This window comes from Silene latifolia, unplaced genomic scaffold (assembly GCF_048544455.1).
Source record: "Silene latifolia isolate original U9 population unplaced genomic scaffold, ASM4854445v1 scaffold_88, whole genome shotgun sequence".
Classification (NCBI taxonomy): Eukaryota; Viridiplantae; Streptophyta; class Magnoliopsida; order Caryophyllales; family Caryophyllaceae; genus Silene; species Silene latifolia.
The window spans coordinates 35,021-62,263 of NW_027413793.1; the positions used below are offsets into that span (position 1 = coordinate 35,021).

General features: G+C 33.8%; 1 pseudogene; it reads right to left on the reverse strand.

Annotated features, from left to right (window-relative positions):
- On the reverse strand, positions 1 to 27,243 carry LOC141640545 (uncharacterized; annotated as a pseudogene).

Here is a 27,243-nt window from a genome sequence, read left to right on the forward strand (position 1 = left end):
TGCCTCTGAAGTGCCAATTTGAGATCACACCTTAAACAAGAACACTAGTAATTACATTATAATTTAACACAAGTTATATGACATGAAAGACGGTGCAGGTGGTTAATACAAAAATGCCCATTTGATTTAACTTCTCTGTTTGTCTGAGAAGAAGTATACAATGCTCAAGGAAAGAACCCAGAAAGTAAAGAACACAAGGTTTGGAGCCTAGATAGCATTTTAGAATCTGGAGATGAAGCAGTCGAACACGACGGAAAAAAAAAAAGAAACAATATCTTCACGTGCGGGTGCCTCTCGTTGGTCTGCAGACGTGATTACGTTTACGAGCATGGTCAGTGCTGTGACGCTGAGTCCGACAAGCATACCCATACCAGCAATCTTCCCTGTTTGATGCTTCTGCTGGTAGGAGCTATAATTTACAGATAATTATACCATGAGAATACATAAGTTACTGGGTACAACAACAACATCAAAGCCTTAATCCCAAAATGATGCATAAGTTACTGGGTACCAACGAATAAAAAGTAAATTAGGCTGAGCATATACAGGGGACTCACTTATCAAACTACCTAAAAAGTAAACTAATCCTGTGTTTCAGAAAGAGAAGGATGAATGTCCCAAATCGGCCATATAGTCGTCTATTTTACTGGCCAAACCATAATGAGAACGGGACATAGTAGAAAGTGGTAAGATCAAAATTCCAATGTCCCTGTTATAACAAAAACTTGAAGAAAAACATAAATTGTCGTTACATACACTATAGCATGCGACTGTATCTACTGGTGGATCCAGAAATTTTAATGGTGTTACGACATTTACCCAGTGCCGCAATAGCTCCCGCAAATTTTTAATGATATTAAATTTAAAAATTTAAAGCAATGATTGTACAAAATTATACCATACATAATTTAATTTTTTATTTTACCACAAACATTGGAAGAAATGCCTAAATGAAGTTTTAAGGTGTTCCAGGACCATTAACACTGTAGCATGGATTAGCCAACCCACGCATCTGCAGTTGTGCAACCAGCTCGTGCTCATATTAACAGATACCGTGGTCTCATCAATGTAAATGTAAGGAAATCTTATATATATACATATATATAGAGAGAGAGGAGAGATCAACTAAGTCTCATATATACATATAAGTCCATAAGTCTTCATATAGGCCATTGGATGGAGGGAATGGAGGGATGAGATTTCATCTCATTGAATGGCTAGAAATGAATCTCCTCTAATGGTCTCCTTAACTTAATCATCTCCTTCACTAATCATTCATCCATCATTCATTAATTCATTATCACAATTCCTCTCCTCTCTCTACATCTCACTCTTTTCTCTCCTCTCTAAAAAAAACCCAAAACCCCAAAAAACCAAAACCCAAATAAATCACCCACTCCTCTCATCTTCACCCACCACCACCCACCACCCGACACCAACTCACCACCCACCACCACCGCCACCTCGGTATTTTTTTTCGTTTTTTTTTTTTTTTTTTTTTGGTGTTAATTTTTATGTTTTGAGTTGTTTTTTCCATTCATTTTTTTTGTTGTCTTTTATTTTCTTTTAATTGTCTTTTATTTTGTTAGTTCTCGTTTTTTTATTTATTTTCTCAAATCTCTTCTTGTTATACGTTTTTTTTTTAAGATTTCGGGTTTTAAATCTCGTTTTTTTTGTGAGATACTTTTTTTCATCTAAGATCTACTAAAATATTTTTCATAAAATTTGTTGTTTTAATCTTAGCTATATAAAAATTCTTATAATTTGTTGATTTTAATCTTATATTTCACATTTTTATATAAAAATGATATAAAATGACTAAAGTTACACAGTTATGGGCAAAAGTTATACTGTTATGCACTAAAGTTTTACAAAAATGGACTAAAGTTATACAAAAATTGCCTAAAGTTATACTGTTATGGACTAAAGTTATACTGTTATGGACTAAAGTTATACAAAAATGGACTAAAGTTATACAAAAATTGCCTAAAGTTATACAAATAAGGACTAAAATTATACAAAAAACTAACTAAAGTTATACAAATATGGACTAAAGTTATACAAATAAGGACTAAAGTTATACAAAAATGGACTAACGTTATACAAAAATGGACTAAAGTTATACGAATATCTACATTAGGAATGTGTTGAACTTCTACTCAATGAATGTATAACTCTAATAACGATATGAATAACTTCTACTCAACGAATGTATAACTCCAGTAGAAATGTGTGTAATTTCAATGACTTTAGTCATTTTTTGTATAACTTTAGTCAATTTTTGTATAACTTTAGCCCATTTTTGTATAACTTTAGTTCTTATTTGTATAACTTTAGTCAGTTTTTGTATAACTTTAGTCCATATTTGTATAACTTTAGTCAGTTTTTGTATAACTTTAGTCCTTATTTCTATAACTTTAGTCCTTATTTCTATAACTTCAGTCATTTTTTGTATAACTTTAGTCCAAATTTGTATAATTTTAGTCCAAAATTGTATAACTTTATTCCATAATAGTATAACTTCAGTCATTTTTTGTTTAATTTTAGTCCAAATTTGTATAATTTTAGTCCAAAATTGTATAACTTACACAAATTTGTCAGTGAAGTTGCATAGTATAACTTCAGTCATTTTTTGTATAACTTTAGTCCAAATTTATATAACTTTAGTTCAAAATTGTATAACTTTAGGAATATAAATTCAGATTTGAACCAACACATAAGAAGATGATAGTAAAGTTACACATATTGTCAGTGAAGTTACACATTATAAATTGTGAACAAAAATAAACCAATAAGTCAAAAAAGTACAATAAAAAAACTTCAATAACAATAATAAAAAATTAACCAATAAGAAAAAAAAAAAAAAAAAAAAAAAAAAAAAAAAAAAAAAAAAAAAACGAAAACCAAACCAAACCAAACCAAACAAAAAAATCAAACAAAACAAACTTGAATGGTTGTGTAACTTCAATTTATACGATGTACTCCCTCCAATTTTCTTATATCTTCCCCTTTCTTTTGGGCACAAAAATTAAGAAATGGAAAGAAAGAAGGAATAAAGTAGAATAAAGTATTGTAAGTTGTGAAATTTATAGGGGAGAGAAAATAAAAAAGAATGAATAATGAATAAATAATAGATAAAGTAATGGGAGTTGTTGATTTTTTAGGAGAGAGAAATTAATAAAAAATGAATGAAACTTACCAAAAATGAAAAGAGGGAAGATAATCAAACTTGTGTGAAAAAGGAAAGAGGGAAGATAATAAGAAATTGGAGGGAGTATAACTTTAGATGTTAATAGGGTAACTTTAATGTAAAAAGGGTATCACTTTAGTCGTAAATAGTATAACTTTAATGTTTTAAGGGTCTAACTTTAGTCGTAAATAGTATAACTTTAATGTTTTAAGGGTATAACTTTAGTCGTAAATAGTGAACTTTTATAAAAAAAACAAAAAACAAAAACAAAAACAAGTCAAAAATAAACCAAAATAAAAAACAAACCTTAACTGAAAAACAAAAAAACGAAAATAAAACAGAAAAATTAGATCGAAATCTGAAAAATGACAAAAACAATAACACCAACTAACAAAAACAAAAAAACAACCATCAGCCTTAATTTAACAATAACAACAAAAACAAAAACAAAAAAAAACAAATAACAAAAAAAAAGTAAAATCTGAAAAAAAAAAAACAAATAACAACCAAATAACCAAATAACCAAAAAAAAAAGGCAAAAAAGTAAATCTGAAAAAAAGGACAAAAAACAAGGAAATTGAGGAGGGAGGCGGGTGGTTTGTCGTGGAGAGGTTGGCAGGCGGTGGTTGCGGTGGGGTGTGGTTGTGTGCAGTGGTGGTGGTGGCGGGCGCAGCAGGCGGCAGCAGGGAGGGAGAGTAAAGGTTGTTGCGGTGGTGTGTGGTGCGGCGGTGGTGGCGTGCGGGCAGGCGGCAGCACGGAGGTGGGGTGGTGGGCGGTAGTAGGAAGGACGGAGGATTTGAAATTTTTTTTCAGATTTTTTTTTTTTTTGTTTTGATTTTTTTTTGTTTTGATTTTGTTTATTGAGAGAAAAATGAGAGAGAATGTAAAGAGATATGAGGGGTTTGTGATAATGAGGGATGAATGTTTAGTGAGGAGGAGTTGTTGATAATGAGTGAAAAATGGATTAGGGAGGAACTTAATTGCAATGAGGAGCTAATTAGAGGAGATTAATTTCTGACCATCCATTGAGATCTAATCTCAACCTTCCATCCACTCCATCCTATGGTCCTTATAAGGACTTAGGGCCTCATAAGATGTAAGGGACTTATGAGAACCCTTCTATATATATATATATATATATATATATATATATATATATATATAGAGAAGAGATCATGTAAGGCCAAGATATATAATGAGTCCATAAGTCTTATTGTGAGCCATTGGATGGAGGGAGATGGATGGCCAAGATCAACCTCCAAAAGTGTGTTTATGTACTAATATCATTCATTCTCTCCTCCTTCACTAATATTTCTAATTAATCACTAATTCACTATAACTTCTTTTCCTCTCATCCACTTTTCTCACATATCACACAACTCATCTTCTCTCTAAAACCCAAAAAAATAAAAATCCAAAAAATCCAAATAAATAAAAAACCTAAAACCCAAATAAATAAATAAAACCCAAAAAATCCAATTAAATCAAAAAACCCAAAAAATCCAATTAAATCAAAAAACCCAAATAAATCATTCATTCTTCTATTCCTCATTCACCACCACCCACCACTATCCCACCCGACACCAACTCACCACCCACCACCGCCGCCACCACACCGCCGCCACCGCACCGCCGCCACCTTTTTTTTTTTTTTTTTTTTTTTTTTTTTTTTTTCGTTTGGTGTTTATTTTCATGTTTTGAGTTGTTCTTTCCATTCATTTTTTGTTGTTGTCTTTTATTTTCTTTTATTTTGTTACTTCTCGTTTTTTATTCATTTTCTCAAATCTCTTCTTGTTATACTTTTTTTTTAAGATTTCGGGTTTTAAATCTCGTTTTTTTTTTATGAGATACTTTTTTTTCATCTAAGATCTACTAAAATATTTTTCATAAAATTTGTTGTTTTAATCTAAGCCATATAAAAATTCTCATAATTTGTTGTTTTAATCTTAGCCATATAAAAATTCTCATAATTTGTTGTTTTAATCTTAGCCATATAAAAATTCTTATAATTTTTTGGACTAAAGTTATACAAAAATGAACCAAAGTTATACAAAAATGAACCAAAGATATACAAAAATGGACTAAAGTTATACAAATATGGATTAAAGTTATACAAATATGGGCTAAAGTTACACAAATAAGGACGAAAGTTATACAAAAATGAACCAAAGTTATACAAAAATGGACTAAAGTTATACAAAAATTTGGACAAAAGTTATACAAAAATGAACCAAAGTTATACAAAAATCGACCAGAGTTATACAAAAATGCACCAAAGTTATACAAAAATTGGACTAAAGTTATACAAAAAATTGGACCAAAGTTATACAAAAATGAACCAAAGTTATACAAAAATGAACCAAAGTTATACAAAAATGGACTAACACTTTAGTCCATTTTTGTATAACTTTGGTTCATTTTTGTATAACTTTGGTTCATTTTTGTATAACTTTGGTCCAATTTTTTGTATAACTTTAGTCCAATTTTTGTATAACTTTGGTGCATTTTTGTATAACTCTGGTCGATTTTTGTATAATTTTGGTTCATTTTTGTATAACTTTGGTTCATTTTTGTATAACTTTTGTCCAAATTTTTGTATAACTTTAGTCTATTTTTGTATAACTTTGGTTCATTTTTGTATAACTTTGGTTCGTTCATTTTTGTATAACTTTGGTTCATTTTTGTATAACTCTGGTCGATTTTTGTATAACTTTGGTCCATATTTGTATAACTTTGGTTCATTTTTGTATAACTTTAGTCCAATTTTTTGTATAACTTTAGTCCATTTTTGTATAACTTTGGTTCATTTTTGTATAACTTTGGTTCATTTTTGTATAACTTTAGTCCATTGTTGTATCACTTTAGTCCAATTTTTGTATAACTTTAGTCTTTTTTTGTATAACTTTGGTCTATTTTTGTACAACTTCAGTCCTTTTTTGTATAACTTTAGTCCATATTTGTATAACTTTAGTCCATTTTTGTATAACTTTGGTTCATTTTTGTATAATTTTAGTCCAATTTTTTGTATAACTTTAGTCCAATTTTTGTATAACTTTAGTCTTTTTTTGTATAACTTTGGTCATAAAATGTATAACTTTAGTCATAAAATGTATAACTTTAGTCATAAAATGTATAACTTTAGTCGTAAATAGTAAAAAAATCAAACAATAAATATGAAAAATATGAAAAAAAAAAAAATAATAACAAAAACCAAAAAAACTCATAATAACAAAAACAAAAAACCAAATAACAATAATAAAACCAAAAAACCAACAACCCAACCAAACCCGAAATCTGAAATAAACCAAATAACAATAAAAAAAAACCAAATTTAAATATCGTGTGTATAACTCTAATGCACGCAGTGTATAACTTTAATAACCAACAAAAAATTAAAAACCAAATAACAATAACCAACAAAAATTAAAAACCAAATAACAATAACAAAAAAGTATAACTTTAATGTTTTAAGTGTATAACTTTAGCCATAAATAGTATAACTTTAATGTTTTAAGTGTATAACCAACAAAAAATTAATAACCAACAAAAATTAAAAACCAAATAACAATTACAAAATAAAGTAAATATGACAAAAACACAAAAAAACCAATAGATCTAAAAAAAACAACACCACACAAAATTAATACCAAATCTCAAATAATAATAAAAATAACTAAACTAAAAAAAAATAAAAACCAAATAACAATAATAACAATAACAAAACAAAAAACCAAATAACAATAAAAAAAAATACCCACAGAAAAATAACATAAAACCAAACGAAAATTAAAAAAAAAAAAAAAAAAAAAAAAAAAAGAAAAACAAGAACGAAAAAAAGGAGAAAGGAAGAGCAGGGAGGGAGAAAGGGAGAAAGGAAAAAAGCAAAAACAAAAAACAAGGACAACACCAACGACCCACCAACACACCAGCCACACCACCAACACCTCCTCCAACCACCAACACCATCGCAACAACACCACCGCCGACAACATAACCATCGCAAACATCACCAACCGCCGAGCAATGGAGGAAAGGCGGGATTTTCAAAATTTGAATTTTGAAAATAGGGGTGGCGGTCGTGGAGTTGTTACGGTCGTGGAGGGAGGAGGAAGGCGGGTCGTGGAGTTGTTGCGGTGGTGGAGGGAGGAGGAAGTCGTGGAGTTGTTGCGATGGTGGAGGGAGTTGTTGCGGTCGTGGAGTTGTTGCGGTGGTGGAGGGAGGAGGGAGGCGGGTGGTTGTTGTCGTGGAGTTGTTGCGGTGGAGGGAGGAAGGAGGCGGGTGGTGGAGAGGAGGGTGGTCGGGGAGGTGGAGCCGCGACATGGCAGAGGAAGGAGGACGGAGGAAATGGAGATTTGGTTTTTGGGTTTTGGTTTTTGGCTTTTTGGCTTTTTTTTATGAGAGAAAAAATGAGAGAGAATGAGAGATAATGAGTAAAATGAATGAATGATATGAGGGAGTGAGGAGAGGGAGATTAGAATTAGGAGGATTGATTAAGGGGAGGGATTAGTGAGGATCATTTGTGGCCCTTCAATGAGATGAAATCCCCTCCCTTCATCTCCTACATCCAAAGGTCCATATTAGGACTTAGGGACTCAATGGATGTAGTGGCCTTACTAGAACCACTCTCTCTCTCTCTCTCTCTCTCTCTCTCTCTCTATATATATATATATATATATATATATATATATATATATATAGATTTAGGATCCGGTGAGAACGAACATTCGGTGAGAACGGTGAGAACGAACTCTAATAAGGAAATTAAATAAGTTTTAGACGGAAACGATTAAATATCCGGACAAACCCACCCAACTTACAAAGTCACTGAGAACGAAAACAAACCCAACTTATGCACTAAATCGAATACGACCTCATACATCTCTTATCCTTTCTCTCTCCTCGTAATTTACCTACTTTATCACCCTCATTACACATTAAAACACTCTACTCTAATGCGTTAAAGCTAAATTTTCAATCTAAAAGGTACATCAATTTCCAGTTGTTCCCTTTTTCTTAGTTCAATTTCTAAATATGTAATTGTTTTGTTAAAATTTGACTATTTTTAGTTTGTTATATTGATTCATGCGCTTAATGCATGTTGTTTTATTATTTTTCAACTTTTTAGTAATCAATTTGTGTATAATTTTGGCTGCAATTGCCGACGAATGTTGCGCTTTGGGGAACGAAACGATTATTTGTAATGGTTCGACTCGGTTTCTGCGCCGCCGTCGCGCTTTGTGATGATCTTTGGTCATACCACCTTGCTTAAGTCGGATTTCTTGGTAGTCGTATGTATCTGTGGAGTTATTGAAGGATGTTCTTTGCTCCGGTAAAGCGCGGGCCTCGAGCTTGTCGGCAAACTTTAAGGTTCTGACGACTCTCAATGGTTCGGCTCCACGATGCGCCGTCGTCGGAAAAAGGAAGAGGTGGTGGTGGAGTGGTGGTTGTTAGTAGGCGGCGGTGGTCGATGTTGGTAGGGGTGCTTGTTTGTTTCCATCTATTTCAATGTATCTACTGATAAATTTTGACGAATCTAACCACTATTTTAATGTATCACGGATATAAATTATAGATACACAAATTTAGTTAGCAGTACATTAAAATTTATATGGGATACATCAATATATAAACCAGATACGCTAATTTCGTTATTAGATGATTAGTTATTAGATACATCAAAATTGATATCGCAATGATTTCATCGGTGGATGTTGGGTGGAGATAATGCTTGGGATAAAGATGAAAATGCGGCGGTGTGAAGCAAAGAGGTGCGTGGAAGAGCGATGAGTGTTCAATACATTCACGGTGACTTCTACGAAGGTATCTATTACATGAGACTAGGAATCCAACAGACATAATACATATTGTCGGCATCGGCGACGGTGATTATTTGCCTTAGACAGTGCGGTGATGTAGTGTAAATGTACAGGAAAATTTTCATAGTGTGAGAAGAGCGCCAGGAGCTGTCGAGTGTATGTTCGTGGTTGCCGAGCTCCGGCGTCGGCGTCGAGATGATAAGAGGAGAAGTTTACAAAAGGGGAGGAGAGTTCGGGTTGAAGAGGGGATGGGCTTGGTCGGAGATCCGGCGATCATATGGCAGGAATGGCAAGATTCTCCGACGAGAGTTTTGTCGAACTCCGTGACGGGGCTCTAGGTGGAATGGAAAAATATTAAATGATGGAGGAAGGGTGGTGTGCGTGTAAATCGTGTATCATTGCACCTGGGATTGTTAAAATTTAATCACAACCTTTCATATATTAGTTTAATCTAATGGTAGATATGCGTTCTCACCGAGTGTTCGTTCTCACCGGATCTCACCTATATATATATATATATATATATATATATATATATATATAGAGAGAGAGAGAGAGAGAGAGTGTGAAGTTCTTATAAGTCCACCTATATATTTGAGTCCATAAGTCATCACTACATCCCTTAGATATCCCACTAAGGATGGTTGAGATTGAAAGCAAAAAAGCATACTTAACACTAATGAGTTTTCTATACACTAATTAATCCCACTTTCTCTCTCTAGCTTTAACTATACATTCACTAATTGATTATTATACACAAATTTTTTTTTTTGAGCACAATTTTTTTTTTTTACAAAAACTTTATACTCCCTCCTATTCATTCATTTTGTCCCTCTTTCCTTATCGAAGCTAGTCGGATTTTTGTCCCTCTTTCCTTTTTTGGTAACTTTTGTGTGGTCCAAATTTAATTACATGTGGGGTAGGGTGGAATAGAGTGTTTTGTGTGGTTCAAAATCATTTTCTTAATTCTTGTGCAAAATAGAAAGGGGACAAAATGAATGAATAGGAGGGAGTACAAATTTTACAACACTTTCACCATTTTAAAAGTGTAATTTCAACGGAAAAAAGTGTAACTTTAACTAAAAAAAAGTGGTTTGACGGATATTATTTTGAAATTTGAAAATTTGAAGCAAGTTTACGATAAATTTTGCGTTTTACGAGTGTAACTTTAGTTTTTACGACAAATATTATTTTGAATTTTTCAAATTTTAACACAACTCATCAGGGGCGAAGCCAGGATCTAATATGTGGGGTAGCGAAGTTTTTGTTACATTTTTTTAATTTATTGAAAGAAACGCAAATAAATCCGGAGTATAATTTTTTTTTATAATAATCGTATTTTCCAATTTGAGAAGACTAGTTATTTTCGCGCTTATTGCTTTGAGGTGTTTCTTGCGCCTGAGCCCTAGGGCTCTAGTAGTTTAGGACTTATTAGTGAACGATTCGATACGATTAAGTGTTACGGACAAAAGTGACACAATTTGTAATTTATAACCAAAAAAATTTATACGTCCTTATTCTCCATCGTTTATGAGTGATTAAAAAGGAAGTAATTAACAAGTACTACATCTGGCTCAACAAATTCTTTACGTTTTAGTATTAATTATGATCCTCACATATGAAATGTAAATTAGTACCCAAAAAAAAAAAAAAAAACAAATGAAATGTAAAGAATATGTTAAGATGGAGGGAGTAATAATTTGTAAACTAATGTAGTCGTATATAATAAATAGTGCTAAATACTTGATAGTTATTTTTTCGTAATGTAAAGAAAAAAGAAAAACAAGTGAAAATGCACCTAGTGCGGATCGAACACGAGTAGTATTGGAAAAAGCCCATAAGACAAGTCCACAGCCTTACCAGTACAGCATCCATATAATGTTGTAAATTTTATGGTGTTATATTATCTTGTATCTTCATTACAGCTGGGGTAGCTAATCTTCATCTTCCTCGCTAATTTTTCTGGGTTTGGGGTAGCAGCGGCTACCCCTTGCTACTCACTAGTAAATTGAGTCACTTATACTGTAACTTTAGTCTTTTAAAAGTGTAATTTTAGTCCATTAAAGTGGTCCATTAAAGTGTAATTTTAGTCCATTGAGAGTGTATCTTTAGTCCATATTAAAAGTGTAACTTTTGTCCACTAAGAGTCCATCTTTAGTCCATATTAAAAGTGTAACTTTTGTCCATTGAGAGTGTAACTTTAGTCCTTTGAAAGTGTAATTTTAGTCTATTGAGAGAGTGACTTTAGTCCATTAAGAGTATAACTTTAATCATTGAGAGGGTAACTTTAATAGAGATAAGTGTAACTTTAATGAATAAGTGTAATTTTAATGGAAAAAAGTGTGATTTTAATGGAGAAAAGTGTAACTTTAATAATAGAAACAAATGTAACTTTAACAGAAATAATGTAACTTTAATAGAAAAAAGTGTAATTTTAATGGAAAAAAGTGTAACTTTAATAATAGAGAAAAATGTAATTTTAATAGAAAAAAGTGTAATTTTAATAGAAAAAAGTGTAATTTTAATGAAGAAAAGTGTAATTTTAATAATAGAGAAAAATGTAACTTTAACAGAGAAAAGTGTAATTTTAATAGAAAAAACTGTAATTTTAATGGAGAAAAGTATAACTTTAATAAGTGTAACTTTGATAGAGAAAATGTAATTTTAATAGAGAAAACTGTAATTTTAATAAGTATAACTTTAATAGAAAAAAGTGTAACTTTAATAGTGAGAAGTGTAACTTTAATAGTGAGAAATGACAAAACGATATATCAGGCTTAATTTTTTTACCGGCTATATCAGGCAATTTAGGAAGAAGATGAGTAAACCAAAAAAAAAAAAAAAAAAAGACAATGAATTAATTAAGAGTTAAATAAAAAAGGTATATAAGTTACCTGGCATAGCTATTAAAAAAAAAGCTAATTCTGATTTGGGAAGGGAGGGGGACAGGAAGGGCTTGGATTAAATTGTGGGTTAAGTTGAAGTTTGGAGTTTGGAGTAATATAAGAAGGGCACCCATAGTTTGGATTTTTCCTATGAAATAATCCTTTATTTAATTTAGGAATAATTTGTAAAACCCTCGTATGTTTGTATAAAACCAATTTATTCTTCATCGTTTCATTTTTTTTTTTAAATTTATTTGATCGAAAATTAACAACCAGAAATAGGTACAAAACTGAAACAATGTTGCTAACTTGGGATTATTTGGAAAGATTGGAATTAAAAATAGCGGACTGGGCAAATATCGAATTATTGGGGGCAATTTTTCGTAACTTTAAACCCCTAAATATAGGAATGGACGGCAAATGATAAATGCTAATATGCCCAGAAATTAGAAAAACAAACAAAAATTGTCATAAGATAATCATCAAACTGTCGACAAAGATGAGAACACATGTGCTTACATGATTTGGCAATGAAACCCGGAACCAGTAGAGAAGAAATGAAACCACCTTCTCATAGCAATCACTGAAAAGAAAAACACAAATTCTCATATGGGGCGTACTCATGATAATAATATCATAAAGCTAACCTGATTTCAAAACAATCGGGTATTCATTTTTTGAATTAATGGGTTAATGTGCATATGAGCATGTTTATTATTTGAGCTGGTCTCGCATTATTGTAACATGAAACTGTGAAATGTTTAAGGCAATAGTAGCTAAATAAACAATAGCCATATTTTGCAGCGAAATGCTCAAGGCAATAGTGTTATTTCTTGCCTATAAGTGAAAAGATTTAGTTTTGTTGTACCTATGAAATATGAATTGAACCTCATCACAATATTACTCTCTTTGTCCCAACACCGTGTTTATGTTTACTTTTGGATCAACGTGTTATGTATGCACGTGGGGACTTCAAGACAAATGGTCAATGATACCCCTATTTCATCTACTCTCCCCTCTCATCCAATGACTCGACCACTGACCATCAAGTTAACAAGGGCACACAAATAATTATATTGGCATAAAATGAAATACATAAACAATCTGTTGAGACTGAGGGAGTACTTCTCAAGAAAAAGATACACAACAATTGTCTATTTACTAAACTATTTAACTTTAACTGATTCAAACAGTAGCCCCTAACATCTTATTTAGGCACAATGAAAATTGGTACTTACTTGCACACATTTGTAGCAGCAGTGATCACATCAGGATGAAGTAAGGTCAACGTGGAACGATCTGTGGAACAATACAGTGAACGAACCAAAGAAAGTCATTCACAAGCTATGAGAATACATTAAATGAGAATCGTTGAAAGAAGTGATTGGGAAAAAGAAACATGAAAAGAACAAACAGAAATCTGCGCAACACTGAGCAAGAAATCATAAATGAACTACAAAGGATATCATAGTTTGAGAAGGATTATTATTACCATGAAGGGAAATCATGCCGTCTGACAGAGAATAGAGTTTCCGGGTGGACAAAATCAGGTCATGCTGACCGAAAACAGACGATGGTCGTTCGAAAAACGGAGACAAAAATTAAGCTCCAGGCAAAGGTTGGTGACCCATTTTGTTAGAAATGGCAAAACCAACGACCCTCGACCGAAAAAGGTGACCCAAACTACAACCAAAGAATCCAACCCGAAACCTGAATTGACCCGAGCTTTGTTGACCCGTAACTAACCCGACCCGAAATGACCTAGTCTAAAACCACCCAACCCGAAAATTACCCCGACAAAATATAACTCTAATTGACCAAAAAAGACTTGAGTGACTAATTTAAAAGCACACTTGATATCATTTACGTTAACAATAAAGAAACAATTATCAAAACTAAACTAAAAATAGGTAATAACACTAAACGTACTTTTTTTCTCTCTTAATCATTGACCCAAAAATGAGCCAGACCCAAAATAACCCAACCCCCGACCAACATACCCGAAACCCAAACTACCCGACCCGAACTAACCTGATAATATGATGTACCCAAATTGACCCAAACCGAATTGGCCCGACCCGATTGACCGGTCTAAGTTTTGGTATGTTACATCATATTACATACTACAGTCACAGATAATGAATATGAATATTTAGCTGAACTGGGTATGGAAAACTAGTGTAAACAAGATTGAAAAAAACCCTGTTAAAGTCAAGGTGTTCTCGAGCACTTATTGATAATCATGTACTCCCTCCCATCCAAACCAAAGGTAACATGGGAGGGAGCACAAGTTTTAAGAAAATAGAGAAAAAGTAAGGGTAATATTGGAATTAAAGTAGGACCACTTGTAGCTTAATTAAAGGAGGGCCACAAATATGATGGCATTTTCTGTAAATAATAAGGGTGTATGAGGGGTCTTTAGTCATGTTTTTTACCAAATAAGGAATGGGTAGTTTGGTTTGGATGGTCCGAATAAGGTAAGTGTTACCTTTGGTTTGGATGGGAGGGAGTATTTTATTTGGTTGTATGGTTGACATTGTAGTAAATGGAACATTCGACTTCGAGGGATATAGAATACTAGAATACCAGGCAGCAGTTTGGTTGCCAAAAAAAAAGGAAAAGAAAACATACCAAGACAACCCTTGCATAAATTCCATTTACTATATAAGGGAGAAACAGCTAAGTCACCACGGAGAACTTCAAACACTATTATGTATTTCAGCCTCCATCACAAACTTGTAATTCCCATGTGACTTTGGCGGTAAGTGCTGTTAACATGGACCATTAATTTCTCCACACACAAGTACAAAAATAATGTAAGATTTGTCATGTTTGATTCATCAAAACAACTACACCCTCCATTTTTTTGTTCCTCCCACATTCCTTTATGGGGAATGGAATATGTTTTTGTTCCTCCCATTTGTGCTCTGGCCTAAAATGGCAAAACTTTTTGGCTTAAAAATGAGGGTTTTTTTGTCAAAAACTACCTTATATTTAGGGGTATTTGTAAAAATACTACCTTACATTAATTTTTTTGTTTTTAACTACCTTTATTTTCTTTATCTTTGGTTAATAACTACCTGCGCCAAGATTCTAGACATATTTGGTGAATTTTACTGCATTAACTTATTTCACAAGAGTCTTTTCTTACTCTAATCTTGCGTAGGTCCGATTTCGGGGAAGTCAAGATGTACTTACACTCAACTTTAGTGAATATTTGTAGTTGTTATTGACATATGTAAACATAACTTTTTTGTATGCGAAGTTAAATTACGATTTGGTCGTAGTTGGTAATTGTTGTGCGATGTTAACAAAGTCATGTGAGATACGTTAATGTCACTAAACTGATCAAATCTCGTCAGATTTTCAGCACAGGTAGTTAATGACCAAAAAAAGAAAACAAAGGTAGTTAAAAGCAACAAAAATAATATAAGGTAGTTTTTTTACAAATACCCCTAAATATAAGGTAGTTTTTGACAAAAACCCCTAAAAATGAGTACATAATCCCAATACCTTCACCCAATAATAAAATTACCATGGATTAGTGGTCAGTTTTTGTTTCTAATTACGAATCATATTCCAATAACCCTGCTAAAAATAACCAACCATATTAATAAACCTCCCACTTTCCCTTTCTCATCCTTGCTTCTTGCCCACCATCCCCTCTCTCCTCCCTTCACCACGAGACAACCGACTACCACCACGACTCACCTTCCTGTTGTTCGACCTTCATCCTCCTTTAAACTGGACATATAATCCTACATCGACAAGGATACACGAGTAATTCAAAAAAGGGCCCGCGTGGTGTGCTTGCCGACCCCATATGCTCCCAATGGTAGTGGCCCTTTCTTTGTGGTTGCCCGTGGTCTCATGGCGGTAGCGGTGTGGTGGTAGCTTGATGGTGGTATGATGGTGGTTCAAGGTAGATGGTAATGCAAGTCTATGGAAATTGCCATGGAGGAGGGTAGTGGTGGCTGATGGGAGACTGGTAGTGGCTTGGTTGGGATGTGGTGGTACTCGAGAAAAAGGATATTGTACATCAGATGTACTACCTCACATTAATGAGTTTTTGAGTTTGTGTATTTTTTTGAGTTCTATAGAGTATAAATTACATTTTAGTTTTATGACGTCAAAAATCAAATTTTTCTAAGCTTCTATGTAAATTTTTTGAGTTATAATGTAACTTTTTGAGATTAATGTTTAAGTAAATAAACTCAAAAACTTTATAATAAAACTCGAAATTTTTAAATTAAAACTCAAAAACTATATCTTAATGCTCAAAAACTATACCATCTGATGTAATACACCACATGTATAATCTACTTACTCGGCAAAAAATGACACGACACGAAAACACGACACGAACCCGACACGAAATTAACGGGTTTGGGTTGAGGCTTAATGACCCATTTAAGTAAGTGGGTCGACACGAACACGACACGATATTTAATTGGGTTGGGTTTGGGTTGAGCTCTCTAAACACGAACCCGACACGAATGACCTGTTTATTAAATTAATCATGATTTTTATTGATTCTCCATTACATAAATAGACTTAAAATTTCAAAATATGAACATGACTCGAAAACACGACACGAACCCGACACGAAATTAATGGGTTAGGGTTGAGGCTTGATGACCCATTTATGTAAGTGGGTCGACACGAACACGACACGATATTTAATTGGGTCGGGTTTGGGTTGGAGGGTTTGTGACCCGTTTACATGTGACACGAACACGAACCCGACACGACCCAACCCGATCTGTTTGCCAGGTCTATCAGGACTAGCACTTTAATATAAAATGGGTTTATTCTATGATACGATACTTTACCCATTTTCTTATGAACCGTGACAAGTGGGAGAAACAAAAACAATAAAAGCGTATTTTCTATCACGATTGTTTGAAGTTGTAACTATTGTATATTTTGAAAAGATAAAATAACAAATTGATCAAAGTCAACATCTTTCTCTATTTACATCAAATTAGCAAGCGGTGTTTTTGTTTCAGGGAGAGTTAAAAACAAGAAAAAAATATGCTGACATAAACAAAAGGGATTTTCTTGGTGTACCCTTCAGTTTTTCACTTTTTATGTTGTACGGTTGTACCCCTCCCTTTTTTTAAAACATAAGGTGTACATAGTGCATCTTAAATTTTATCACTTAATCTAAACCGAGTCCCAAGTTGTTTAGCCGTTAGTTGTTGACATGGACGTAAAAAAACCTTTTATGTTCTCACTTTTTTTTTTGTTACTTTGGTGCCATATACCTTCCTTTCCACTTAAACTCAACTTTGACACACAATTCCTAGCAATTTAATCATCTACTTGATAAAATTGTAAATCATCTATTCCATTATTTTCTTCAAATTTGCTTTTCCTTCCAAATTGATTATCATACAAAATTAAAAGTTCATGTTATTACTTTCTTCTATTTTTATTCGTACTTAAAAGTTTATATTATTAATTTCTCTTGTTTTTGACTCCTACTGCAAGTTCATATTTTGGTACTCTTGTATGTTACTAGTCAAAGGTCATATTATGAACCTTTTATTCACCTTCAACTTGATTTTCTTTTTTCTAATGTTTTGCAATTACAAAGTCTCAAATGATCAGACCAAAAACTTTCACACATTCACAAAAGAGAAAAAAAAAAAAAAAAAAAAAAAAAAACAAACAAACAAACAAACAAACTTGAAGAAAAATAGGCAAAATCAGAGGGATAAAGAAAATAAATAAATGTAAATGGGGTACATAGAGGAAAAAATAAGACAAAGAGAAACTTGGAAAACAGATCTAAGCAACTTAATGGAATAATAAAGAGAATATACATAGTGAGTGATGCATACGCCGCGGGCGGGGGGGGGGGGTAGGTGTGAAGACACAGAAAATCAAATTTGGTCGAATTGATCTGGTAAAAAAAAAAAAAAAAAAAAAAAAAAAATCACTCTCTCTGTCAGCCATTAATGAAAAAATTAAGGTTATGTAACTTACATTACTGTCCCAGTTAAGCAACAAAATTTAGGGGTGCACGAGAAAGTTTTAAAAAGGGAGGGGTATAGTACAGACATATAGTATTAGAAAGTAAAAAGGGAGGGGTATAGTACACCATAGAAATCCCCAAACAAAAACTTAATAAGATAGTTACTTGATAAACGATAACTCATTAACAGATCTGTTCTCTTCCTTTTTTAAGTGAGCACTAAATTTTTTGTAGTTTTAAAATCTTAAACGCTACCTTATTGCCTTGCACTTTTAAACTCACACACTAATTTCAACCAGTGGCGTTTCTAGGACTACAATAATGGGGGTTCGAGTTTGACTTGTATTTTTTCTATGAAAAATTTACATCGCACTTACAAGTCTATGTTACTCCGACTCTTCTAATTTCCTCGCGTACCCGTGTCCGACACTCGACACTCGGACACCTTATTGTACACCAAAATATGCATATTTTTCAAAAATATAGTCGAGTCCGACACTTGGACTCGCACCCGTGTCGGTTACTCCTAAACGAGTCCGAGTAACAAATCTTACAACACAATTTTTTTGTAATGATGGTAGTTTTATAAATTTATAGGGAGGAGATAATAAAATGAAATGAATAGATTAAGTTATACGGTCAAATATTAAAACTATACCAAAATTTCATAGAGGAGTTGGAAAGGACAAATAAGTGAGAAAACTAAAACGATAACAAGTAGACGGATTGACGGAAAACTAACAAAAATATGGAAAAAAAAACACTAAAAGAGAGAAATTTGAAAGAATTGCTTATTAATAGAGGAGTTGGAAAAGACAAATAAGCGAGAAAACTAAAACGATAACATGTTGACGAATTGACGGAAAACTAACAAAAATATGGAAAAAAACACTAAAAGAGAGAAATTTGAAAGAATTGCTTATTATGGGAATTGAACCCCCAGACCTTTAGAAGGAAATACATGATCTTTACCAACTGACCAAGCTGTATCTAGTGATAACTATTTGACATATATTCTCTATATATTTTCCAATGGGGGTTCAATTGAACCCCATGAACCCCCATTGGAAACACCACTGATTTCAACACGTTCTGGTGTCCTACCCAAGTCTTGCTGATGATTAAAATACTTTAGAACACATTACGAGGCAAAAAAGAGATGTGATGCGCTGCTGAATGAGGATAGATATATGCAACTAAAGAAGCAAAAAAATAACAAGAGGACCTAGAAAACATGTCAATTAATCCCATGAACATCTAAGAAAAGAATTTGGTGCTTATTTGAACTACTGAAAGTGCGTCACGGTTGAAGTGGATACTCTGTATAAATCAGTATTTCATCTCTGATTCTTTGCAAAAAGAATTAAATACAGAACATGAAGTATTACCAATTTCTCTGTTGTTAAATTTAGCAACCCATTCTGAGATAACATCTACTAGTGATTTGCCTGTCTGTCTTATGCACCTTTCTGTGATCTGTGCAACACACACGTGTCAGATAAAATTCATACGCAAAAGAAAAAGAAAGCACCTTCAAGATTGAGTTGGCTAAGGTACACACATCCCGTTCAAATTGATTCCCTTCATGAACTGTAGAAGGAATACTAGACGCTTGACGTTCGGAGATCTGACAGAAAGCAATCAAAGAGCATGATTTAATTTTAAATATGAAATTATTGCCAAAATACAGACTGCTATGAAATCTAAAATACAGACTGCTACAAATCTAGGCCTGTATCGGCTAACAGCATACCATTGTTGCATGGTTTGGGCTTGATCGGCCAATCCTAGAACCGAATTGTCCATACCAGAACAGGGTTTATTAGCAAACTAGGTCGACAAAGTGCTTTATACATAAACCCATTAAGTGTTTCACAGCCTAGATTGTTCTCGAGCAAAATCAAACATTGAACCATGCAACACTGCAGCTCTGCGCTATACTCCAGAGTCCAGATGGAAACCACTTTAGGCGAAAATTAGGAGGTCTAGGATATGATGGTTTCATTTTCTTATTTGATATTGTTGCTTGGAAAGCTTTTATTTATGTTCCCATGATACAGAGAGCAGCTACTTATGCCACAAACGATCCTGCACTAAACAGGGTGTGTATATGGAAGCAAGGAAAGTGAAGGCTACAAAATAACCCATTTATCAGCATAGAAAGATAAGCAGTCAGACAGGATTCTGATTATTGACGCCCATCAACCAGTCGCACATGACAAACATGAATTTGGTTATACATCTATTAGGCATTTAGGCTACTTCCATTCTAATGCTTGACTAACAACTCCATCACCCCAAAAGGAACACAAGTGGTCATCAGTGTATCTGGTCAAGAAACAAATACAAATGCCAATCAACATACAGGTTTAAACGAATCAAGGTTGCATACTGCATGAAGATCTGTCCTGAAACCCCTGGGCATGCCAATACGCGGCACAAAACGCTCGATCACAGCCTACACCTGCAGATAACCAAAAAAGACGAGGACTAAACAATAATAAAAGACAAAAGTGTGTGACTGGGTACCAGATTTGCTCGCAACCTTAGTGAAGGCAAATTGAATCACATTTATCATGTACCCTTATCACATATATGTATTACGGTGTTTGACTAAAATACACAGTTGTATAATTGGTTAACAAATTTGCTCGCAACATTAGTGAATGGCAAATTGATTCACAGTTATCATGTACCCTTATTACGTATTTATATTATGATGCTTGACTAAAATAAGTGCATCAAAGGAGTTTGTTTCTGTATAAAGCAATTGCATTGAAGCTTACTATGAAGCAGGTAACCCTGATGTCTTTAGAAGCAAACGTTACAATAAAACTACTTCATCTTCTGTATATGAAATTCATCAATCCACCTAGACTCCAAATTAACGTTATAGGTCCTCAAGTTTAGTTGAGTTCAAAGATTCAGGTATAAGATGCAATTTCATCAAGAATATTTAACTTTGTTTGGATAATGGATTTGAAGGAAAGTGGAAAGGAGGGAATTGAAGGGGGACAAGTTCCTTTGTCTGGGTAGCAGATTGAGTTGGAGGGAAAAGGAAGGGCAATGGAGGCAACAGTGTTTTCCTCCCAAATCTGAGACATGATGAGAGAATTTAATGTGCCTTGTATGAAGGAATAATCCCTCCATTTCCTTGTAACTTACTTTACTAACCAAACAAAGGAAATTGTCACCCACCCTTTCCATTCCCTTCAAATCCCTCCATCCAAACATAGGGTAAAAGTTGCAATTATTGTGAATGGTTTTAACTATTGGCAAATAATAAATTAATTGAAAAAGAAAACACTTGAATGACTTAACTTTAAGCGCCAATTCTCACAAAGACTTGGATGTTAAATTTGGACACGGTATAAAAAAAAATAAACCACAAAAAGACAAATGATCACGTGAACAGAAAAGTTACAGTGCTGTGGAATATTAATGTCGGTCCTTGAAGGCATCATTCCTCCACATGAATGGCATTGCAAGTGGACTGTACTCCCATTGCAGCGAAAACCAGCTATTTGAGTCCCTGTAATAGAAGCTGCCATATCATTAGTGGTAAGAAACAAAAGTAAATGGATTGAAGTACACCTAACAAGGAGAGACAACAATGTTGAAATCAGTAACAAAGATAGTAGATCAGGACTTCCGAGCATGTCTGTGAAGCTAAATACATTTAACAGTCAATCAAGGAGCTGAAAACTATTTATTTAAATCTAATGTTATAGTAATACACTTAAAAGATAGCTCAATAGTATTACCACATTGAGCGCATGATGGGTGTTCCATCTCATCATTCATTTCATAAGTTGGAGAACGTGCCCTCTTTCGACGATCCCTTTTTCCACTAGTTATTACCTACCAAATAACACTAGTGAATTATGATCAAGACCTAAAAATGAAGCTTTCGATTGACCACGGAATGAAAAGGAAAGGAGAGCATAACTTGTTAGTAACTTTCACATCATTACCATATTATAAACTGACAAATAGACCTTATCATAACTCACTATTCTACGGCTGATTTAATCTGCCTTTTTCCATAATTTTCTCGCAAAAGCTTTATAATAGATCATCTGAAATACTAACATCAAATTATGGCGTTCCCTTATGACTTTGATGATTTATCTATAAGATACAATGTCAAGTTAGTAATGTTTCATCGATCAAAACAACTATTTTCATATTATCTTTTAAAGAACGATGTAACTATTCTGTATTCGGAGAAAACAACAGTCAAAATTGACTACTAAAGTCAAAGGGAGAATATAAACGGGTAGGGAGTAACAAAAAGGCCTAACTGTTGAGTGAAACTTTTGTGAGCATGATGGAGAAAAGAATAGACATATTAAGAGTTCAACAAGATGGAATCACTACAAAATTTGTAATGCTAAACTTGTAATCCTTGATCATTATAAATATTGAAAATAAACTACTTACAAGATTGGATTTTATAGTTGCATAAGAGTTCAACAAGGCAAGTTCTTCAGTGGATCGACGTAGTGATACATCAGCCTGTAAAATATCCTACGGAATAACATGCCAAAAAGATAAGCAGGAATCACTTAAACTGCGTAAACAAATATAAAGATATAACTATATTAGTTCAAAGTTTAATAGAACGCAAATAAAAAATACACTCAAGAGATGGATTTATTAACTTCAAACCAAAGAGCGGTAATACAGTAAGCTTGCACAATGTAAATAAGTCACTAGATTATAATCATCACAGAAAAATGCGAAGCCACATGGTTTTCAAGGAAAACGCAATGTCAAAATGAGTGTCCAACGAAATACTCTACAACTGACCCAACTCCGACCGTGTATGGTACCTCCAATTCCAGCCTCCGTTGCCATCCCATTTAATTGTGCCAAGATGATTTGAGTTTGTCAATACCAACTCATGGACAATAACAACAATACCCTAGTGCATGGGAACCCGTGTATGCGAGGTAAGGGGGGCACTAGATGCACGCAACCTTACCCCTGAACAACACATAGATACATTGTTTAAAAGACCCATAATGATAATCATATTGAGAATTGCACAAATGACGGCTACAGATACTACTACTATGACAAAACAAAAAAGAGAAAAGTCTAGTTAGTGAGTCATGCTTTATTGCATCATAATCAAAAACAAGAGAGTAATGAGTATTTGGCTTCATCGGAAAGAAAACACTAAGGCCATGTTCTTTTGGACTTGAAGTCGATCCCTTTAAGTTCAGTTTTTATCCTACAAGTTCAGTTCTAAAAAGTTCAAATCCTATAAGTTTAGTTCAGATCCTGTTCGGAAAAGTTCAGATCTTAAGTTCGCTTTAGAAAAGTTCAGTTTAATTCATACCCACTTTCCTATAAGCTAAGATCCTATAAGTGCAGTTCAAAAAAATTAAGTCCAAAAGAACTAGGCCTAACTAATAGACAAATCATGAAGAATATATTTCAAACATATGCACCCATGTGTATTCTTAATCAACATTTGTCTGACCTGGGGTAGTGTGGAGTGTACAAATTTCTTACACCATTTAAATTTACGGAGAAGTGGTAAACTAGCCCCTTAAGTTTGCATCAATGTGAGAATAACCCCCTTAACTTTATTTTGGTGTAAACAACCCCCATAACTTTGTAATAAAGTGAAATCAAGCCCCTTTCACTTTTCCGGTCAAAATCTCGCCGGATTGTTAATTTCTCACCAATATTACGTGTAATTGCTCATAATTTAACACTTAGATTTGGGTGCAACTTTTACAAAATTAAATTGCTACGTCCGTAAATAACTGGCTCGGGGAAAACAAGGAAGCCTTAGATTGTTATCCTCTCTTTGAGAATAGAATACCATGACATCATTTAGTCTAAATCTCTGAATCATCTTCAACAATGGAACTCTCCTCGCTCGCTTCTTTAAGAATAAATTTATTTATTTTTTTGCAAAGTTGAGAAAAGAAAAAAAGAAGTGATAATGTTGGTGTTGAGTGTTCTGGGTGATAGACAAGACGCCAAGAAGAGAGAAAGTCAGAGGTAGGAGTGATAGGACATATGAATTGTTGGATAAAGTGCTAAAATAAGGAGTATAAATCTTGCGGATACATGCATTTGTATAAGTATATAGAGTAGAAAGGGTGAAAATTATACGTAATATGTACAACATATGAGATATTGGTGAGAAATTGGCAATCCGGCGAGATTTTGACCGGAAAAGTAGAAAGGGGCTTGATTTCACTTTAGAGCAAAGTTATGGGGGTTATTTACACCAAAATAAAGTTAAGGGGGTTATTCTCACATTGATGCAAACTTAAGGGGCTAGTTTACCACTTCCCCACGATTTAAAAAGTGATGATAGCATGAGTTGTAGAGATAGAGAGATTTGATGTAAAGGTCTTGCTAGGATTTCTGTGAAATTTATGGCTTCACCCGAAGCTATAAACTTCAGTGTGACAAAGTGAGAAACTCTACAAATTGAAGTAGCTGCAAAGTTCTAGCACTACTTAAAAATGATGACAGCTACCAGTTAGAGATTAAAGAATCGAAAGTGAAGGTAATGGAATCTTTTTTGGAGATCCATTGGTTCGCTCCTTAACTACCAACTTCAGCCTCACAAATTGTACAATTTTAGAAGCTGAAACATGTGTCAGTTCAAAAAACATTGAAACAAGATGGAAGAGTGGATAATTAAGAACAAATAACTAAATTAAAACCACTAGTATAAAGTCTACATACTTGATTGAGACGATAGTTAACTAGAGGGAAAACAGACAAACAAAGAAAATAAAGGAAATACTACCTCCTCGATACAATGCAGGAAGTGGTTTCGTCCCACAAAATGGACGACGCCCCTACAATGGGGACATAAAACAGTTGAATGTTTTTCCTGGCACCTCCTTAACCATTCTGAAAAGCATCCATTGCTGACAATAGAAAAAAATGTGTAAACTAAATACCAACTTAGTCCTTAAAAGTAAGCAATCTCTAGTTGCCAAAACAATCAAGGAGAAAAAAAAAAGCGTATTCTTCAATGGAAATAAACAATGAACAAACCAGAAATTATGAAGGCAGGGAGCAACCGTTACAACATCATGCCAAACATTCAAACAAATGCTGCACTTTGTATGCTCAGAATCAACAACAATCTGAAATTTAATGTTTAAAACATAGTTTAGGTACACAAAAATTCAAGATGAAAGGAACAACAAGATTCAAATCAAAGCCCCACTGAGGGAACTGAGAAGGTTAAGAAGCATGTCACCTTTATCCTAGCTCAAAATATACTTCAAATAGAACTACTCTACCAAATGATTGAAATCATGTACATGCATGACATACCTTCAACTTATTCTCACACCGTTCTTCTTGCACAGCCATTACCTCAAACTTGTAAGTATGATGCCCTGCATACGAAAAAAAAAAAATCAATAAAACTAGCCTTATTAGCTGATCCTTTTAACTACACACCACATCAACGTGAAGACAGCATACCCTCATCACTAACTGACTTTATAAGAAAAACACCGCTTAATGTTTTGGTGTTGGCGATCACTCAAAAAAAAAACAGAGATTTTAGAGGTGCATCAAGGAGACAATGTATGAGGCAAACGCAAGCTCCTCATTCACTCACAAGATACACAATCTTGCGAACAAATAGGTAATTTTCAAAACAATTTTTTTGCAACAATTCTCTATTTTTGACTTTTATAGAGGGTGAAAATGTAAGCAAGTAAGAACTAAGGGTAATGGGTAATGGGGAAGAGCATAATAAAAAAAAATACAAAAAAATTTACATGAAAAATCAAATAAAATGCATAGGCTTGCGACTCCTAGTTGTGCCTTAAGTACAAGATCCACATAATTTGTCAGTGCACGCGCCTTGTACCTTAGAGCAGCCTATGTGTGCTATTTAAACAACGAACCCAGCCAAGGATCAAGATACAAAATGCCTAAGTGAAGTAAGGAAGACTACCAAATGGCATTACCTTTTCAATATTATTGCAGGAGACAAAGTAAAAAAAGTTTTGTCACAACCTAGAGATGACATCACCTTCCCATCTAATTCTCCAACCTCTTTCCTCCACACTATTGTCCATAACTCATGCTCCTTCCCACACCCCCAACTCATATTCTGCTACTACCCCGGGTAATTCCAGCCCCTCTCATAATTATTCTTCTTCACCCTCTCCCAAGTCATTTATATGATAAGCTTTTTCAAATTATGCAATTCGGCAGAACGAGAAAAGGAAAAAAAAAACAAATTGACATAATGTACAGACCTTCCCTAACTGAAGCTGGCACTATCTCACTGCCACACTTAATACCAACTACTTCTTCGCTCGGAAGTGAGGTCCCATCTACAATTATCACTTCTGACCTACATGAGTATAGAATTTACGAGAACGTAAGGAAACAAGGATATACTAGGAACATGAAAAGGAAAATTCAGATGACTAATTAATAAAACAAAATCTAGGGGCTCATTAGGTGTACTTGTTTTCCAACTTCTCAGACTATAAACTTTTCCTTCTAAAACGTAATCCCTTCATCCCGGTGAATAAAAAGGTGAGAAGACAAATTGTAATTCCATCAAGGCAAGGTGTTGTTAGTGTTACCTCTTGTTTCTGATAGTGGCAGAGCAACGATCAGAATTCCGTAATATTTGGCACCATTCAAGCTTGTCAGAAGAAGATGAGACATGAGAACATATACTCACATCACTTGAGCTAATCTCAATGGTAGCAAATTTTGAATCCGATGGCACTACAAATACATAGCAAGCAAAGTATTATTGAGGAATCGGATACAAAAGCGTAGACAAAATGGGACTACTTTCCAGAAACAAAGCAAAACATGCTTGTTAATATTTCAAAATTGACCTTCTATAAAAATGTAGGAAAGCATTCCTACAATTGTACTCTAATGAGTAATGATCATACGAAGTATTATTATGCGATTCAAACGTCAACAGAAATCTCAGTATCATCATCGTTATCAATTTCGATTCGGAAATCGCAGAAAACCAGTACAAACCCATAAAACCCCAGTAAACCTAATTTACAACTCCTATTTGATTGACCTTAATTTGAAATATTAACCATTTCGTAAATGAAAAAAAAGAAAAGAGTACATAAATAATGCATGTAAATTGGAAGGACAAATTGATATGAAAACGAAGAAATGATACCGAGTTTGGCCCAGACTTCATCAGAAAAAATTGAGGAAGATGATTGCCCAACTTCCATTGCAAGCCAAAGAGTTGCCAATTCTTTTCTTGTAATGTTTGACAAACTTTGAATACGTGAGTACTCAGTTGTATGTATCACTTTATACGCGGAACAAAGATTATTAGAAAGGAGATCCACGATCAAACTAAGAGCAACTCCA